The sequence below is a fragment of the Trachinotus anak genome, unplaced genomic scaffold (genome assembly GCF_046630095.1).
Source record: "Trachinotus anak isolate AG129_WGS33_773 ecotype Australia unplaced genomic scaffold, CSIRO_AGI_Tana_v1 ptg000005l, whole genome shotgun sequence".
Lineage (NCBI taxonomy): Eukaryota > Metazoa > Chordata > Actinopteri > Carangiformes > Carangidae > Trachinotus > Trachinotus anak.
The window spans coordinates 626,234-647,533 of NW_027273856.1; the positions used below are offsets into that span (position 1 = coordinate 626,234).

Here is a 21,300-nt window from a genome sequence, read left to right on the forward strand (position 1 = left end):
ATGGTACCAGCGGCAAAATCTTGATTATTTCGGTCTGTTGCTACTATAACCTTGAGGTAGTTGCGGGGAAAGGAAAATGATTGGCTGTTATTGTTGACAAAACCTACAGCGATAACCCGAAGGAGCTAGAATGTAGGGCAAGATCAGTGAGGCAGGTTCTTTCTAAAACACCCAGAGTGTTACATTCACTGCAGGCTTCACACTGTGTTGGGGTTGCACAGAGGACACTTGATAGTTTGAACAATAGTTTTTAATTAATTATCAGAAATTATTTCACAAAAAACTAGGACATGTATATCAGATATCCTCAAGGGGATCAACACCCACTAATAAGCAAGCGAATGTTTCACAAATTCACTCATCAAATGAAGGCGATGGGGAGATTTTTTTTAGGAAAGGGAAAAAACAAATCAATGTCAGGTTTTCAGCTGTTTTCACTTCAAAGAAAGGGAGTTTCAGTAAGATCGAAACAGCAGATAACCAGTGTTCCTTAAAATAACAAGACAACCACTAAGGATGCACGATTAGCAGCTAAAAAGCCCCATTAGATGCAGCCATGCTGAATACAAACAGAGGAGGGAAACAACATTTTACTTCTACTGGAGAGGCAACTATTGTGCCTGTACACCACTGCATTGGTGTGACAGTTGTTACTAATTGCTTTTCTGATTAAGATTTTCACATTAAAAACATAATAAGACATAATAAATTGTTAAAGATTAAACCAGTGCTCTCAAATCTTTGTAGCTTTAGACATCATCAAAAAGCAATGTCTGTTTAGGCCTGTTTTTTTTTTTTTTTTTTGCTTTTTAAACCAAAGAGTGAGAGTACCATCCCAGAGTTTTTCTGGGATGGTTTGATGTAAATAACTTTCTATAGCTCAAAGAGATTTACTTTTCTACCCCATTAATAATCTCACGACCCCTCATATTCATCTTGTGACCTTTTGGGGTCTTTTTAGTTGGGCTCCACCCATATGCTGAGAATCACTGCACTAAACTAACTTTACATAATGTAAATAGCTCCACCTTTACCAGCTACAACAGCAAATGCTGCTTAGAGATTGTTGGATATACCAAATATATCAGTTACACAGTTTGGTAGCCTACATTTTGCTGATACTACTTTTATACTTTGACTTAAGCAGAGTTTTGAATGCAGGACTTTTACTTGCAGTGGAATATTTTTACATTGTTCCACTGGTACTTTTAGTTAGTAAAAGGATATATACTCTGTCAAACTAAGCTACTGTTTGATGCAGTTTGCTCAAGAATTAAAATATTTAGTTCTAGAGCTAAATTATCAACTGTGAAATTTGTTCTTGGGAAATAAACTGCTTTTAAACTTGAAAACATTCAATGTACTCCAAAAAAAACATTATAACAATGCTGTGCTTTTCTAAGAGGAGAAACTTTTTCCAGTTTGATTCCATGCACTAAAAGGCAAAGATTCTTAACCCAGTCATGTGTTTCACATTGCTTATCATAATTCCAGTCAGGATGTATTGTTTCATAATTGGGGCGTGACTGCAAGGATTACACAAAGCTATCGCTAAGCTCATTCTCATGAAGTACATTTGAAAATACAGCCACATTCCTTATGTATGTGCAGTTCCCATGTTCCCATTGCAAGCTGGTAGGAGGCCTATTAGCTTGTCAAGGTTGTTATGACCATTCAAACTTAATTTGTTTGCAGTCTCCATCTAGGTTTCTACATTTGAATGAATGAACAGTTATTATTTTGACTTTACAGTTTGATACTGGCCCTAAATTATTTTTCTATGATTTATCATCATTATAGAGTAGTGGGTATTTAATAATTCACAGTACTGTTGACCTGAAAATGGAGGAGTTAGCTTTTCACTTTTGATTAAGTCTGTAAGAAGCTTTTATGCTCATCATCTCTCTGCCAAACTTATGTATAATTCACTGTAGCTGTGTCAAATTAGTGTACATGCATATGATATAAACTTAATACAAATCTATTATGATTACCCTACAAATAGTGAGGCAATAAAATAGGTGGCTGGAATCCAGACTAATTTCCTTTGTTGCTATATGACAATTTATCAAATGATTTAGTCTGTAAAAGCTAGGTTTGTCAATTATCTTTAAATTCATGCACATTAGATGAGTGTAAACACTAAATTTCACACTCTAATCTGTCTGAAATGACGATTAACATATGAAAGATCCAACTATACAAACACAAATGAAAACAAACTGTAGTTACATCCAAAAACAAGAAAATTATGGCTTATCATTGTTTAGAAATATACTGCATTATTCTACCATGGGGATTACACGTGTACACATCTCTGGAAATCCCGTGACCACTGCTCCCCCGACCTCCCCCGACCTCCCCTTCATCCCTCCTCTCCCCTGCCACAATTCATGTGTGTGCTCACGTCTCTGCATGTGTGTGAATAAACCTTGGGCAGGATAGAGGATCATGTGAGAAGATGTGACTTGGGCTTAATGGTAATCCTTGCCTTTGGTAAAAATGGCACAGTGGGAGTCATTAAGAGGGAGCTATACAAGCAGTTCACATGACTGTCTGCCTATCTCTCCTTCTCCCCTGTCCTGTCCTCTAAGACAATGCCTGCAACTTCTTCTCATTCTCTTTCACTTTGACATCGCAGGCTGTCTTAATGCCACTCATTTCATCCCAGCCCCTGCGTTTCCTCATTTTCATTTGCTCCTCAGCAAATGAGGGAAAAACAAAAATAAAATATTTCTAATAATCTGAAAGACAGAGTCCCATGAGGACGCACTGTTATAGCTTGAGGCATCTACGGTATAACAAGACTAAGAGTCTACACTCATGCCAGAAGCTTGTGAGCTGTTGAGGCTGTTGTTAGGCACAGCAGTGCTACAAGCTAAATGGTAACATCAGAATGCTAACATGCTCACAATGTCAAAGCTGACATGCTAATACTTGGCATAATGTTTAACATGTTCACCATCTTTGTTTAGCGTATTAGCTTGCTAACATTTGCAAATTAGCAAGTGCAGCTTAGGCTGATGGGAATGCCATTACTTTTGCAGGTATTTAGTAATTGGTCCGAGCATTGGACAAACTGAAATTTTGATGTATGGATCGGACTAGATGAAAAGTCAGAAGATAAACAAAGTTAATAGAAATCATCTTGAGGGAGGCATGGATGTGTGTGTGAAATTTCATGCGCAGTAAACCATCCAGTTGTTGAGACAACCTCATATGGATGAACCTCTGGAGCCGTGAATGACTGTATAAGATTTTTGTGGCAATCCATCGAGTAGATGTTTTTGAGACATTTCACAGAAGAAGTTACATCTTTGACCAACTGGGGGGCGCTAGACGATAAGTAGGACAGTCAGGAAAGTCACAAGGATTCATCCTCCAGGAAGATATGTAAATGTCATGGCAACCTGTCCAACAGATGTCGAGAAATTCCACTGAAAAAAAAAAAAAAAAATCAGGGTTTCACAAAGTCAGTTGGATTCATACTGTTGGGAGCATAAATGTCTGAACAAAATTTCACTGCAATCCCACAGTTGTTTAGATATTTCAGTCTGGATCAAAGCTGTGGACTGGCCAAATGGCCAACACTGCCAACCATTGAGTCATGCTGCCAACAGGGATAAAAACAACCAGCAGTATGTGGCCACTCAAAAATTCAAATTTAAGAGAAGATTTTAATATCAGAGAAAATATTTTCTCTAATCTTCGATAGCTACATAATAGTATGTACAAGATAAGGTGGGGTGAAAATGATTCTATATTAGTTTTTGATACATGGGCAGCTATTTCATAAAATGTTCCAGATCATAAAAATGTAATTATTCCATGATGAACAGAGTAGGAGAACATTATCATGCTGATAATACAGACAAGTAGTATGAGTTTTACAGAAAGCTTTACAGAAAGTTCACCACCTAATTGAGCTGGGAGTGAATGGATGTCTATCCTGTGGGACTTTCTGCTTACGGAATGAAGCAAGCTCATGACCAGAGCCCTGGGGGGAAAGGCTGGAGCAGTGTGAGTGTGTGTGAGAGAGTAGTGGGTTCTTATCTCCCTACACCCTGCAGACTGCATAGTTTTTTGTTTAATTTCTTAAACTGATTGCACATCATAATTCGTATATTCCAGCAAATACAAAGGCAAAACTCTCTTCTGGGCACAAAACAATGAAGGATGTTCGTTTTATTTTTCCAGCCTGGCATTGTAAATGAAATACCAAAACTAATGCAAAGACCAAAGATGTGTGATATAAATACACTGTAGGTCTGTTACCTCATAGTGACAACATTTCTTACATAAATTGCATGTGGTCATGACTGATATATTTACGCTGAGGAGAAATCAATTTGGATCCTTGAATGAAAAAAAAGAGACTCCATTAAGGTTCACACTGTATCTGGTGCAGGAATAAAAATATGCTGGGGAATAAGGGAATGCATTTCTGTCGCAAATCGTATAAGCTTATGTGCTGGGAAAGACAACAGAGACTTTTCAACAATAAAATAATTAATTCTCACAATGGCGTTTTCTTCTCTGATAAGCATATTAACAGTCACAAGCCTGAATTCCAACACAAATTAGTTGTGCTCTGTAGTGGGGAAACAGAAGCTGTAGATTGTAGTTTGACCATGATTTATAAAACTTCTGAATCGGCAGTGAATAAAACAAAGAGTAAATCTTTGTTAAATTAATTTTAATAAACCAGCCTTCAGCTTTGCCTAAAATGGATCTCCACACTGTAAGTGTAATACAGTATAGTAACCAGCAGAGGACAGTGACATCTCATGTAAAGATTTGCACAAGGACAAAAATCTTACCTGTGTTTACAGCAGTTCTCGGTGTGCATCCATCTGCTGCACATAAACTATGTATTATAGACACAAACTTACTCTTTTTTTAATCACCATGTAGCTGTAAACAACCTTTATCTTTAAGAATTTCACTTCTAGATGAAAACTCCAAAGGCTTTGAATACATTTCTGAACTCATCATCATTAAAACTGCCCCAATTCCAAGTTTACAGATTCTATGATGAAAGCAAAGTCTTTATGGTTACAGCATTGTTACTCCCATATTCACACCGGAAGCACCAAAACTTTTACACTGGAACACTGAAAGTATGCAAAGGTTGGTTGAAGATAAATATGTGAATGAAAGAGGAGGCAGAAGGTAAGGTAAGAATGCCTCCCCTACAAGCGAGTTCAGAATTTTTAGGTGCCTTACTTCACATCAGCTTTGCAGAAATACAGAATAAGCATTTCATGTGTGAGTCAGAGAGAACTTCATTTGTTCCGCCAGTGAACTTCTCAGAATGTAGTGCCAGCTTGAGGTAGACTGACACGCTGATGAATAGCAAAAGTTAGTCCCTCAAATGAAGGCCTCCGTGAATATCGGGATACTGTCTACTTAGCACATGCACCAGCACCTTAAATCTGCTGCTTTCCAATACCAAAGCACTTCAGGTGATTTACATAGCAATAATTTAAACAGCAGAGGTGCTGTGACCGAGCGTTAGCAATAAAACACAGAGATCTACCGTCAAGAGTGCTGCTACCACTTGATTGCTTTTTAACAGTCATTAGTCTTGCGGGAGCTTCTTGAAAGGGCATCATTTTTCGGTCAATCCTTTGCTTTACTTCACAGATTTTTTCACTGATTTATGACAATGAGGGAGGATATTGACAGGTACTGTAAATGGGAGAGTTCAGGGTAATTCAATGGGAGTTGCCTGTGTCACAGATCATCGCAGACAGCAATTAGTGAGGAACACTAGTCTTGCTTGGGGATATAGCAGGGAAACAGCTGGGTTGGAAGGTTTTGCCAGCCTCAGCCAATTAAAAAGCTACATAGAAATGGATGATGACAGGGATGGAGGGAAAGACATAGCCTTTCATCATCAATAGAGAAACACAACACTTCAATAAACCTATGCTGAAAAAAGGGAAAAGAACAGTGCATGGATTGTCCTTAGCTGAAATCTTGACCATATTTTGTTGTACTTATGGATAGGGATAGTGACCTTTGAAACTCAAATGATGAGAGGCCCAAACTAGAGCCTGACAATGACCAGACCTCATTCCAATTAGCCACCATTGGGAGATTTTGGACATGCCATTTAGCACTGAAACTATTCTGTTGGCTCATGGTGGCCCAGCAACTCCTTTTGTTGGCTTTTCTTTCATTTGTCATCATTCTGTATTTTTTGATGCAGCATATTTCCTGGAGATTTAATTGAGAAGCTGTTTTGTTTTTGGGTAACCCAAGGGATGAAATACCTAACAAATCAATGTACTTCATCATATTGATTCATAAATTCTGTTAATCCAATTTTGCCATAAAGTCCCGTTCTTTAACTCAAAGATATTAAAGAGATAAAAACTGTACCACGGTATAAATAGTGGCAAAATCGGTTGATGGTTCACAACGTTATATATATGTTCACAGTATACATCCCTTACATCACCACCACAAAAAAAAAATCTCAATTATGATCGGCTGAAAAGTGTGGATTCACTTTTACTGACCAAAGAGTAGTGTAGGTTTATTTGTCTTACCATCACCAACACAAATAAAAAGAAATATTACTTACTGAGAACTGCATGAATTTAATTTCAAATATGTTTTATATTTGAATCTGCATCCGGATGTCCAAAATAACTAATAAATTAATCAACTCACTGTGGTGAAGCTAGTGCCAAACCATCCAATGTGAAGCCAAGTTCCACATTCAATTACAATCATGGAACAAACAGGTTGTCAGGTGTTATTGTTTACATACTGCCCGACCCTACTTTATAATTTCATTAACCTGTCATCATTCTGGCACATGGCTTCCTTTTAAAAACCACCCAGTACTGTCATGGCTTTGTTTCCTTCAAATGCTGGTCCTGCTGATACCCCCATTAGGTGTAGCCCCACGATGCAGCTACCTAAAGCTCCATGTACAATGGAGTTGGACGAAAGAGACAGATCAAAGATGTTGGGGAAGGCTTTGTGAATTCCCAGATCTGAATGCTACTGTGAATCTTTTGGACAGATGGCAATCACTGTGTGCACAATGTATGGACAATGTTCTTTGAAAGAACATTTCAGACTTTCCGTCTTTGGCAAAAGAGAGATATTTCTTATAATGTGCAGTAGGTGCAGTATATATGGAGAAATTCACCTCAGTGTGGGCGGATGAGAGTCAGGCATTGATGTGGCTTACAGAGACGGAGGCACATTACTTGTCAGGGTGAGGCATGCATGAACAATATAATAAAACTGAAATGAGCTCCTCACTCCTTTTCTACTGATTATAGTCATAGTTGAGATCTGCACGTCTCTATAAAATGTCATATTCCCTTTGTGTTCGTCACATGTGGGGTGATAAAAGTTTTGCAACTGATACCAACTTTGCAGAAACTTATCCAAAATGCATTGGCAACATATTAATATGTGCTCACACTGAATAAACTTTCACTTATAAGTATGTGATAGAGTTTTCCTGAAGGCAATTAATTTGGTAGAACTTCTAAATATAGACTTGCCTTGATCTGTTGCTGCAAAATGTCCACGGTTTAATGGGAACTTTGATAAAAATTCAACCAAACACAAAATAAATGCAAAACTTCTTTGAGGTAATATCATGTTATAGGCCATTTTTCATTAAAAACAAAACACTTAAATTTTAGAATATACTATCTTAAGTGCTCAGTCATCTGAGATTATTTTCTAATAAGACATAAGGTTAGATGGTCAATCAAGCTTGTCATATTCCCAGACTTCTGTAATGAGTAAGGGTAAGTTATTCCAACCTCAAAGGAAGACTTCAGTCATGATTTACTTTCCAGTATTCTCAAAACTGTCCAGGAAATGAGCTCTGAATCATCAGACAAAATTCACACTGAAAGCAAAAACGTCTGTATCCTCACTTGCACATCCCCAAATCTGCCTTCCTGCACATTTCGTCTCTCTTTAACACTCCCAGACGTGATGAGGTGCCAGCAAATGCGATTCACCTGCTACCATCTCTGTGTACCTCACTTGGTTGGCGAGTCATTTATTAGCACTCCATTATGTCACGTAGCCAAATGTATTTCATTTGTTATGCGTGCTGGGGTGACGAAGGTGGAAATGTTCTTGCTAATTTAATGCCTATTGAGACAGAAAATTGGATCTACTTCAGGGAGCCGTGATGAGCGTCGTGATGCCCAAGCTGACAATTTCTGCCCAAAATTAATTAAAATGAAATTTCCATGGGACCTGTGACAGTCACCCATCTCCTGTACATATTTCTTCATAATTGGAACCACAGTTAGTCTCTGGAGGAAGAGGGGGTTTCTGGGATGTTTCAGGGAACCGTTAGGGATTTGCTGAGGTGTTCACCAGAAAGGGTTCGACTGTGCTTGGAAAAAAAACATACTTTGAAACTTTGGGACATGATTACAAAAAAGACTATCTCATTTTTGCAGGCAGGGTGACATGAATTACTTACAATATGACTGTGGCAGAATTAAGGACAATGAAAAACAAGCCCACTTACCCTCAAGCAGTTAGGACAAACCCAATATATGAAGACAAACACCTACTACAAGGGAGCCAGGACAAAAAGTGTTCAGCTGTAGTGGCAACTTGTGCATAACTGAAACATTAATATATGCTCCATCACTTAATATGCAGGTACAGTATAAACAAAACACAAGTAATAGCAACAAGCCATAACACTCTGAGGTTCAGGAAGGGTGTGCTGCATTCATTCGACTGGATCTACAGCTGTAGCAGTGAATCAGGTTGAACAGTGGCACTACAAAACAAAAAGATGTTGCACCGCACCTGCCTCACTTTTATTCTTCTGTCAGGCCTTCATAGTGGACCATAATGAATCTGGGACCAGCTTCATTTTTATTACATTACAGCAATAAAAGACAAGTGTGTAATGGTGGAATTAACAGCTGCTGATGCAATGAACTAACAAATAACAATGTGCCGTTAATGTAGTGCTCTGAGGATTAGCCAATTAATTGACAAAGATAAATAAATAAATAAATAATGAAGTTTGATCAGTGGTTATTTTTTATCAGCAATTCCACCAATTGTACACGTGAAGTTGAGTTTATTTGTCATGTGATGTACTTGAAAACAGCTTTATAATCTGCTCTGTGGCTTGGGGGGCTTTTGCCAAAGTTAGAAAAATTAACCTTGATGATGTCATCAGGGTTGGTCAACTGTTTCTCCAGGACGAAAGGGAACCCAGTACAGCGCAGGCAAGTACAAGCAGTCTTGCTTGCAGAACAAAAAAATATTTGGTTTAATCTTCATCACTATGTTGTATTTTAAAAGTTTTTTAAATTATCCATTGTGCAAAAATGTCATATTAAAAGTAACTAGTAAGTAAGCTGTCAAATAAATGCAGTGGAATACTGTATAAAGTACAATATTTCCCTCTGAAATGTAGTGTAATGGAAGTATAAAGTCACATAAAATAAAAATGTACAAAGTACAGACACCTCAAAATTTTACTTAAGTACAGTATTTAGAGTAAATGTACTCAATTACTTTCCACCATTGCTAATACAAACCTTTAGCAGCATACATGGTTTTTAATTTTGTTCAGTTACCCAACTAGGTAAAACAATTACCAAGTGAAAACAAAGGGGGCGCCTATTACAGTATATCAGCGAGTATCAAAAATGTAAAAGACTGCAAAACAAAAGACTGTTGAAATAAAAAAGTAAATTCTATCTTTACAACAACTGATCCTCCATTAGTTGTTGGAGTCACTACTCATGACAGAGCAATGTTTGCTAAAATTACATCAAATTAAATTAATAATTTCATATTGGTAATGAAATGCCAATCCAACATTGGAAATGAAAGAGCCCACTATCAGCTAGCTAACATTAGTTAGCTATATTGTATATTAGGGCAAGTTAGAAACTAGCTAACTTAAGGTAAGAAAGTGAAGTGTATTAAACAACGTAGATAGTTAGCTACTGCTAGTTGCATTTAACTGCTTAGACTGCAAGCTGGACAAAAAAACAATATGAAGAAATTACTTTGGGCTCTATTTTTTGATTGTCTGACAATTCAATCTTTCTCTTCTCTTCCAAGTAAATTTGACTAACCTGTACGTAACCCGTATGGAATCATCTGACGGCTTGTGTATGTTGGCAAAGTCACTGTATTCACAGATCTAGGCAGTTTTAAAAATAAGATCCATGTGGTAGTAAGGTAGAACTATCCTTTGAGGCTTTTTCTTCTGCTGTTTCTCAGTCACTGATTAACACGTGATTAGCAGTTATATCACTACAGAGAATGTTCAAACAGCCCAAGGAGAAACTACCCAAATAACTAAAGCACGTTCCATCAGTTTTCTTTTTTCTTTTTCTTTTTTTTTTTTTTTTTTTTTACTTTCATCCATTCAGTAATCCTTAGTAAAAGATCAAGCTGCTTTCATACCTTTCCAGGTAGACAGGAGCTTATGTACTGTCACAGGATGGATTTTGGGCTAGACCTGAGCTGTCTGTAAAGTCTGGTATTTTTTTTCTTTCTTTTTTTTTTACTTGGTCAAAGCAAAAGTGCTCATAAGTTAAATACAGGAAATACAGGTTTCTGTGGGAATTACAGGCTCTTTAAAAATGACTGAAGTTAGAGTAAGTGTACACATACAGACACACACACACACACACACCTCAGAGGAAACTGAGTCAAATATTAATAAAACAAGAGGGAACTAGCAAAGGATTGGAATACGAGCCCAGAAATGCAGACCACCACATAAAACAATCCCAAAGAATTACATTAAGAGCTCAGACTGATCAAAAAGTGAAAAAGGAAAGAATTTCAGCCCTTGGACAGTACATGAAAACATGCAACGACTGGGATGCCTGCTAATTAACGGCCAACATAGCACATGAGTTCTGTAGAGTTCTTCTTTACCCACATGATAGAGCTAACAAAGCAATAAGCTTAATTAAAGATTTAAGATTTGGTTTTTATCTGTTGGCGGAAAGTTACAGATTCAGAACATTTTCATCTTTGCAGCAATAGGCTGTGCAAGTATTTGCAGCTATGATTAAACGAATGCTGCAGCCTTAGGGCCCCCATGCTTTTTCACTCATTGTCAAGACTCATTGCTTGGGGTAAGAACAAGCAGCTTGGAACCTCTTCCCTGCTCATGACTGTAGGTGCATGAACTTAGATCAAATCCTAAAACCCAACTGTCTGTCCTCATCTTATTATAAACTGATCTGACTGAGTGCAATTTGAGAAATTCCTAATAGTTCTTGCTGTTAATTATTTCAATTATTTGCAAGAGAATCAAACTGAGTCAACGCTGCACTGATCTCAACAGCAGACTATTTCTTGTCTCACAGTGACTGCAGTCTGCAGTTTTATCATATCCCATAGCTATTTCTGAAAAGCAAACAATTCCTCTATTTCCCTTGTGTAGCAAAGACGAATGAGAATAAATTATATCTTTTTTGATATGGATGTTGAAGGGAAACATATGTTTAACATCTTGACTTATGTTGACAATAGCAGATTTGGAGAGGAAGGATAAAGGCACAAGGCACTCAGTGGAGGTTGCTATCGAAACCTGCGTGCAAACGACACCACAGACAATAATTCACTGAGCCTTAGGGTCCTCTATTTATATATGATGGTTTTGTGGGAAATACTCTGAGTGCCCCAGCCATTCATACATCTAACAGAGCAGCCTTGACGCTGAATAGAAGTCACAAGAACAGAGACGAGAGCAGATCTTCTGGGAGGGCGACAGACTGAACGCACCTTGACACAAAAGCAACTTTGAGTTTTTAAGAGTGTTCTTTTAAGAAAAATGTTCAAAAACCGCACATAGACTATGTATGGTGAACTGCGCACAAAGGCGAGCGAGCGAGCATGTGGCAATGTTCGCAGGTGGTCACAATGACACAGGAACAGACTCCCACTGCCACTTGGGTAAGAGACAATACCCTGTCTCTTCTTCATATTTAGGACGCTTACATAACCAGCCATCGTGAATTATGTAATACCCCCCATTATTAATTTTTAAATGCCTCTCTCTTTGAAGCAACTATAATTGGGCATTTATATGTTTTGTGCCTTGTCTCTGTATCAACGCTCTCTGACGTGAGTTCAGTGGCAGCGAAAAAGAAGTCTCCAAAGCAGAGCACACATTCTCCCTCATCGCTATGTGGCTCAAGAGTGCAGCCTGAATCTCTCCGATTAAAACTAAAGCAGAGGAGGTTTCATCCTGTCATAGGGAATAAAAATGTGACACGCTGCTTTTTCCAGCACTCGGAAAGTTTTACAGAAAAATCGTGCAGCAGGGGAAGCAGACTAAAGTGTGTTGACTCTGTGACAGCTGTCATGAAGCTTTGACAGCTGTTGTTAAGCTTTGTGTATTTTGATAGAACTATATTGAAGGCTTTATTGCCACCAAGCAGGTGTGATAACTCACACAACAGTGAAGTTTAGTCAAAAAACACTCCTCTGATGCTAGCTGCTGTTTCTTTGGTGTCATGTCACTGCCAAATTAGCACAGGTGTCTCAACATGTTCTCTTGGAAAATAAAGTGAAGAACATTTGCAAAGCCCAGGGTCATTTGCAAAGCCGTCATCATAACACTACAGCTCCCATCCAAAGCTGATTCCTTTTTTAATTAAAGTATATGCAGTATGGTGCAGTGAAGCACAGCTGACAGTAATCATAGACAAGGGAAAGAAGACTCCATTAAATACTGAGGTTAAAGTATCATTGAAACATAATGGTTAAAGAGAAACCAAGATATCCCTGGTCTACAAAACATTTTAATAAGAAATGTTTCTCTTTATATAGAAAACAAATGCACTGTAGCTCTAACAATGATGCTTCTTGAGTGAAAAGAAGTGCAATATACAGTCTACCTAGGGCAAAATGTCATGTAGAACTCAAAGACGTACCACTCATAATACCATAGCTTGTTCAAAACCTATTCTGGTTGAAAACTCTATTCTCAACAATATTAATTGAGCAAAATTGCACTTTTATGTAATTTCTTTGGCTGATTAACAGAGTAGATTGCACTGAAAATGTTTGCAAAGATTACAAGACTATTGGATTTTTGTGAAAAATAAACAAATTTATAATAACTTTGTTGAACAAGCCTATGTTAAAGCTCTGCACTCCAAGTTCGAATGTGAGAAATGTAGACTCCTGATTGTGGCAGTCAACAGCAGGCTTGCATGTCTGACCTCTGTGCTAGCCTATTTGTTATGACAGACTCGGGTCTTTCAAAAACAACCCCTCAGCAATGGCGAGTTAATACTCTTGATTATACAATGCAATCTCATAGTGCACTATGACATGCCCAGTCTCCCCACAGGGATCATGAAAGTTTCATCAGCATTGGCACAAAGGCAGCCTAAATACATTTTTCATCATCACTCGCCATTCATCTTTCATGGTAATCATCAAAAGTCAGAAGTCTCAAAATTCACAAACGTATACAAACATGAATCCAGTGGCTCCACTGGCTGCTCAGCATTCCAGGAAGTCTATCGTAAATGCTCCATGATTAACTGTTCTCCCCAAAGTGCAGTCTGCATGTAAGTAACTGTAGTAACATTTAAAGGAGGAAGCCAGGCTTTCTCCTCACACAGATAGACAACAAGGGAAGACTCCTCCATCATGCCATTGATGAGAATTGTAGCCGTTATTGTGAGATGCCCTTAGGCCTAATTAAATATTAAACCTTTTATTGGCTCCCACAAAGGTATTTGTAAATACATTTCATGCCAGGGAAAGCATCAAAGATTCCAAATTCCCCTCCTGACACAAAGTTGCTGTTATTGCTGCTCAAACACCACCCCCCACCCCCCCCAACCCCCCACCCCCAACCCCCCACCCTACCCAAACCATTTACGCGCATTTAGAATGATGAAAGAGGAAGGAAATTGCCGGCGATGGCTTCAAGGGGAATGGATAGTATATACATCTCAGTCTATCTGTGAGAAATTATATGTTCGCGACGTCTATGAGGTTATAAAACAATACTGTGTATAGGGTTGCTGCACAGTTTACAGTTATTATAATTATAATTCTGATTATCAGATCTAAAGAAGTCAAATTTTTTAATGAAGCTGGAGAGAAGATACTGTTGGTTTAGATGCTCCACAAATTGCAGCTGAATAATGCACATTGTTTTACTGCCTCGTGTCTGGGAGTAATCACAGTGGAGAGCAGAATGAGTGGAGATCCGCCCCGTTCTGCAGGAGGCTGACTCGCGAGGGCACAGCCAGTCAGTCATAAACAACAGGTGACAGTACATTCGGCATGTCTGTCCTGACAACGCGCCTTAATTGATGGTCTTGCCTGACTGAGCTGATAAATCAGTCAGTCCATCATCAATAGAACTGCCAGCTATCAAGTCATAACCCTAGCTTAAATAAATGGAGGGGACCGTGGTATAAAACATATATTGGCCTTCACTTGCTTGGTATATTCATAATTCACAGGCATAAATTATACGGCCTCTTTTCTCATTGCTGAGTCTGGCTGTCCCCTTTCGTTTTACGGCCAGGGAGCTGAAGTGAGTCAGCTGGAACATTGTCAGAGCACACACAGTGAAAATCATATAACCCAACAGTAGATGGAGCCCATTGCATTGGCTTCATCTGCATTGTGAACCATGCTCTCCCCAGAAACATTACATCAGTGATTTATTTTTTCCCCTCCAGCTCTGTATCATCACCATTACATGCCATTTATGTCATTAAAGTTGGTGTGTGTTTGTGGGCCTCTGCATGTGTGTGTGCATTCTGCTTTAGATTTCTACATCGAGTGATACAAGGAGCACAGAACACATGAGCATGTTGAGCATGAAAAAAGAGCTTACTTTCAAAAAGCTAAAAGATTTTTAGAAACATTGCAGCAAATATGGGTCATAGGTTGCATGCCAATTAGTGGTATTTGTCATCCCCAATTTATACAGTAATTTCCCATCAGATAGCCTGGGGTTAGTCAGATTCAACTTTTGACTGTTGTCCCTCTTGGTTGAAGCAGTTTATCTGCTTCTGGGGCATATGTTGTCATGATTTCCCTAACTGCTTCCTCTGACATATTACATAATTTCACTTTTTTTTTTTTTTTTGAACTGATGCATCCACGATTTGACCACAGATGATTTGGACTTATGTTGCTTTTAAAACCCAAATACTGAGTCACTGTGCATTATTTGATCTCTGAAGGTTGATAAAGTTGTTAATTGACATTCATGCTAAATGACTGCACCTTTTTTGGTGTGTATAGGCATTACACAGGCGTTTCATCTATGCCTGTATGTCCACGCAGAGTGCATCTGTCTTTTATCAACTCGTAATCTTAAACCTCAACATAAAGAGCAGGAATTGATCCACACTGTACCTTAATAATGACTGAGCATTGGTGCTTCATTGTTTGTTAGCCTGAGGAACACTTTGGGAGATGAACACAATGGGAGATGACATTTAAGAAAGAAAGAAAAAAAAAGGAAGTAGTAGGAGAAGAAGCAGTGTGGAAAGCTTCTGGCTTGGGCACTGAGGCATGGACGGTACTTCTCAGCGCTGATTACTGCCACAGCTGAGGAAACCTGTGGGTGTGAGGGAGAACCCGTTGGCATTTTGAGCTTTCTTTAACAAAGCCCAGATAGAGTGGGCTCACAGCTTGTCACATGCTTGGGAAATGTTGCACCACAAACAACAAGCAAAGACAACTGGAGCTGCTATGGCTACGCGTATAAGTCGGCCAGTTTGGATGCTTCCATACACACGTGCACACTCCAAAGTCTTCATTCTAAACGTGCTCACACATAAATACATATATATATATATATATATATATATATATATATATATATATTTCATTCACTGTCACATTCAGACAGATGCACAAACACCAATATCCAGACTCACAAACGTTCGCACAGCAGTAGAGTAAGGCCAGATTACTGAAGACACATGTTGGAATCATCAATCACAAGAGCCTCCCTCTGGTCAAATCAAGTTTGTCTTGGTGTGAACAGAACGCAGTGCCAGCCGTGCAAGGACAGGCTCTTGCTGGCTAGTGGGCGCAAGGGGCATGCCAGGGTTTTTCACAACAACCGGGGGCACATCAGTCTTGTGGCAGATGGATGGACGTATGATGATTAGGACAAGGCTGTGGCTTCGTAAGGCCAACTTAGATGTAGCTTCCAGTGGTGACAGATTTTTATGGTTTTCAGCCCACCCTACAGCGGAATGAGAAACAGCTGGAGGCATGGAAAGCTCATTGTTCAACCCGCATCTGTTCTCTGCAAACGCCACCTCTAAAAGAAGGCTGGCTTTTTGCCTCAACTTTTTGGATGGCAGAGCTATGGCACTTCATGATTAAAGTGACCTTGGCTATCATGAAATTTAAGAAAAAACATGTCCATAGTTAGGAGACAGGCTTATGTACTCATGGACCTTTAAGTACAGTTATGAAGTATTATCAAGTTCAGATTAAATTACTGAAAATAATTACATTGAAAAAATATGACAAAAAGTCTCCAATTGCCTTTAGAATGTTTGGCGATTTCAACCTCCAGCCACACTCATAAAAGTTTTGAGCAACAAAGCCACTCTACCTTCTCTTCATAAAAATACACACAGGTGTAGCTCATATACAGTGGATACGGCTGCTTTCCTCAGGAGCTGCAGAGAATCTGAAGCACTCCCATGCTGTTTCCATGTTACCAATTCTGCCCTCCATTCTGCTATTTGTCAAGGTCAACTATTTCATCGGCGTGTCAAAGAAATCTGGGCTATAACCATGTTTGAGCAGCAGGATTTGGGGAAATGAGAAAGCTGAAGTGCAGCTCACAAGTGTAATTGGTCTCCTGGCATCTTCACACAGGGCTTGATTAACATGCCTTTGAAGCATTCCAGGCACATTTTGCCCATAGAACAAAGACACAGCAGATAATGATGATCAGAAATTTCAGAATTTCTACCAGTTACTGACAGACAAGTTATTCGAATGTCTCGGACATCCGCCTTTGATGTGAATTGATAGATACGCTCAGTCCTGTAAGGTGCAGTTATCTTCAAAAAGCTAGGATTAAAAATGGTAGTATTTGGAGTGAGCAATACTGAGGTTCTGCCAAGCAAGGACATAGAGTCTTTAATGCCCGTCTTTCCTTAAACCAATCAGTATCACAAAATCACCATACACCTAAGTTAAAGACGATGGCCGTGCTGTGATTTCATCTATATTAACTTTGCAATTACTAAGAGAGATAGAGAGGTGTACCTGTGGAGGGAAAGTCTGACAGCTTTTTGGCTGGACTGCAACAGTGGGGCCAGCCCTATAATCTGGAATGTCCCTGACTGACTGACTGGCTGACTGATTGACTGACTGAGTGATCATATTTCCACCATTGGTTAGATTAGTGCCACGTCACTGAGTTGGAGTTTCGGGCGAAAACATTTTCTATTCAGGGGGTGTTTACAGCCTGCATTGTTGCCAACTTAGTGCGTTGTCGCTACAGTTAGACACCTTTTTACCAACAAGAATAGGTATAAACCTGGTATATTACTTGACTGTGTATGGATGCCAACCAGGAGCTTAGGGCTACACCTCTTGTTAAAGGCGGTCTACTGAACTGGTGAGTTTCTGGCTGCTCAGGAGCTGCAGGGAAGTGGAGGAGCACTTCCAATACACCAAGCCTTGCCTCCATTATGGCGAACAAACTACTTTCATTACATGTTCTGTTATTACTAAAAGAGGCAGAGGAATAACTAAATATCTGACAGTGCCAGAACGCTAGCAACCGGAAACTAGATGATACATTTACTGCAGCACAGCAATATAACCCCTGTTAAGAAATAAAGGGTTTATGCCCACTGAAACACTAGAGGGTTTTAAATTTGAAATGTTACAGGAAATGTTGAGTTTGTATTCACACACAATCCAGTAACTTTAACATGGCAAACAGGAGCGACTGAAAACAAGGCTTCATACTAAATAAAGACCTGTGAGTTCAGGTAAAAAAGGCTGTGGATCCCAGACGGAGGCTGAGTGATGAGTGAGAGACACAATAAGAAAGATATTTGCTTTCACTCTGACTGATCATTTTAAAAGAAAATCACAGCACAGTTTTTGACTTTAACTTTTGTGTTTGGTGATTTTGTCAGATGACGTTGCAGTTATAAAATCAGAATTTGACCAGTCATATACTAGGGTTTAACCTAGGGTATTTGAAAAAAAAAGTTGCTAAGGGTCAGAAAAGTTGGGAAATCTAACTTCATCATTCAGTCAGTCAGTCCTTCAGTCAGCAACATTTGACTTTATAGGGTTGGTCCTGCTGTTGTGATCCAGCCAAAGAAAGGAAAGGGAAACCATCCTCATTAGAAATATGACAGCTTTGGTTGTTTGTTCACTTAAAAACATCTGTATGTATGTTTGCTGTTTTTTTTTTGTGCCAAGGACCTCTTGTGCTCATTTGAATAATGATTGTTCTCTCTCTTACAAGATACATGAGGGGGAAGTGGCATGAGGTTTTTGCAGCATGTTTGGGGAAGGCTGGGGTGGATGGTTAGAAGTACAAATGTTTGACTTTAATCTTGGAGGCCAAGAAGTCAAGGTCAGACATGCATCTCCAACCACTAGTCAATACTGATTTCTTATAACCATAACCAAAATTTTTCCGAACCATACTTGAGTAGTTTTAGTTCCTAAATTTAAGAATAGTGGTGGTATATTGGGAAAGACTCCCTGAATAATTTCTGTAAGGGTTATATGGGTTGTTTTGATAGGCAATGACAAATGACATCACATATGGACTTGCTAGGGAAACAACACGGAAAATTGACCAGTCTATCATAGGGGTAACTGAGACAAATGTACCATTCATTCCATTCATATTGGCAAAATATTTGGTGCTTGACTTGAGTATTTAGATGACTCATCTGACATTTCAACCACTTAACTACCAAGCAGCTTCTAACATAACAGTTCCAACATTTTAAGTAACCTCATCAGTATTCAGTATTATAATTGTTATTGTAGAATTATAAAAATTGAATAATTTGGGTCATACATCTTGATTGGAACGAACCAAAAATCTCACAATATCATGAAATATCTATAAAGCACCCTGATTTACAAAAGAAAAAAAAAAAAAAATCTAAGTCTAGTACCAACTTTTTTAAGGAATGCATTCAATCAGAGAAGACTGGAGAGCATGAGAGCTCGTTTCAGAATCACAGGGTCACACAGCTACACACATTTGCACTTAGGAGAAGCCTGATTCACCCACAGAGCTCTAATGTTTGACACTGCGCAGCTCCACTGGAACAGCTGGGGGACTGAGTACCTCCCTCGATGACATTTTTACGCTAGCTATTGAGGAAGGAAGTATCATCCATTAATTTCCCCCCTTCTAGAGGTCTAGAAATACCACACAAATAAGAACTGTTTAATCCATTATTTTCACTTTGTTTTATGAACCTTCAAAGGATGATTTCAGTCAACTGTTGAGTAAACCTGTGATTGTATTTTTCTTTGCAAATTAGTTCCATTTTCAGCTCACCTTCTTCAGGCTTTTCTGTCTTCTATTGTCTGTATTGGTTCAACAGTATTTCACTGAACTAAATGCCATCTTATACCTTGGGTGGTAGATGCCCTACGCAAAGTAGCAGTGATCAGAGCAGCAATAATTATCTGATCTTAAGCCTGCTGTTGGGTTATTTTTAAAAATGAAATGGACTCATCCCAGAGAGTAGCTCAGTGGATTTTGCTACACAGAGAAAATCCCACTTAAAATACATTTCAGTGTGATCATAGACTGTTCAATTAATTGATATAAACACATCTCTATAGATCAATACACAATCTGTGTTAATGTCAAAAACACTCCTTTACATAAAAGGCATGTAAAATTCAGTTTGACTTTTTTTCATCACAAAGCCATGTTCTTTGGTTGATTGTCAAGTCAACACCTGCAAGATTTGCCTCATATGTGTCTGCTGCTGCTAGCAGAAGGAAGAAATCTGTGTTTCTTTTTCTTGTTCATGTTCAAGTTCAAACAAAACAAGGATATGCTAATTCTGTTCTGGGGTGGATTTTCCTTTTGAGTCACTGCATTATATAACTATGCTATTAAAACATTGCTTTTAAACTGGAGAGCAAATAGAAGAGAGAGGGATTTGAAGAACCACGCTGGCAATTCATGTCAGTCACATCATGTTTGGAGAAAGACATGCTAAAAGCAAACTCAGCTTGAGTTCAACTTCAACATTTCCTGTGCTTGGCTAAAACAAATCATTCTCCCTAATGCACTGCTGATGTCATACCAAATTTACATTACAACAGAGGAGGCTTATGGGTTCATTGTTATTTAATTAGCAGGTATGGGGAACCTTATTCCTTTTTGTGGCATTGAAAGTAAAGATCAATCACTATTACCTCTCGTTATCTCCTCCTTCATCTGCTATTTAGGTCTCTATAAAGAAAAAACACATGAACTGATGATATGCTTTGAATGAAGTTCCAGCGACTAAAAAAATCCACAGGTGGAGTTTACTATAAGTAAAGTTTTCTTTCAAAACACTTCAAATCAGATCAAGGCAGAAAATGAGGTTAACTCCTCTTTGAGCATCATCCAGTTTAAGCCAGTTCTGTTTTGATCCAAACTCAACACACAGTATATATCCTTGGGAGTACAAGTGCTCTTCCTCTGCATGCATATTCAAACAGAATGGAGAAGAAAGAGGGTAAACAATTAAAGAGACACAGTGCATACTGTGCTACTGAATCTGGAGCACTACACCGCTAATAGAAGGGAATTAATGTAATATGATACTCCAGAGTAGTACACTACAGTTGCATACAAAATGCAAAATGAGCACGTGCGGGGACCCAAGCTGTACAAAGCATCCTTAAAGAAAGCTTTGTCCTTCACTCTTTTGGGATATAGCTAACATTATGGTAAGGGAAGTATAATCACAATTATGTCAGAATTAATGAACCTTTTATTTCTTAGTGGAGTCAGCACAAGTGCCTCATCTTGTATCACTTTCACAGTGCTTTAAATATTTAGCTATATTACAGTGTGGCTAAGCTGATTATGTCATGACAAACTGCTCCTCCTGGCGGTGGGTCATTAATTTCACTGTCGAGGTGGTCACGTGGGGTGTAAAAGTTTTTCTTTTTTTTTTTTTTTTTTGTTGTTCCAAGTTCAATAGATGACTTAATTTGTTGCCTTTGACAAAGAATTAATTAGATAATGTTATCACCGCGGAGGAATCTGCTGAGTAAATTGAAATGAAATAA

At 38.6% G+C, this 21,300-nt stretch overlaps 1 long non-coding RNA gene across 1 annotated transcript in view; it reads right to left on the reverse strand.

Annotated features, from left to right (window-relative positions):
- LOC139621280 (uncharacterized) overlaps positions 1-21,300 on the reverse strand; it is a 563,233-nt gene that overhangs the window by 349 nt on the left and 541,584 nt on the right. The window lies entirely within an intron of this gene.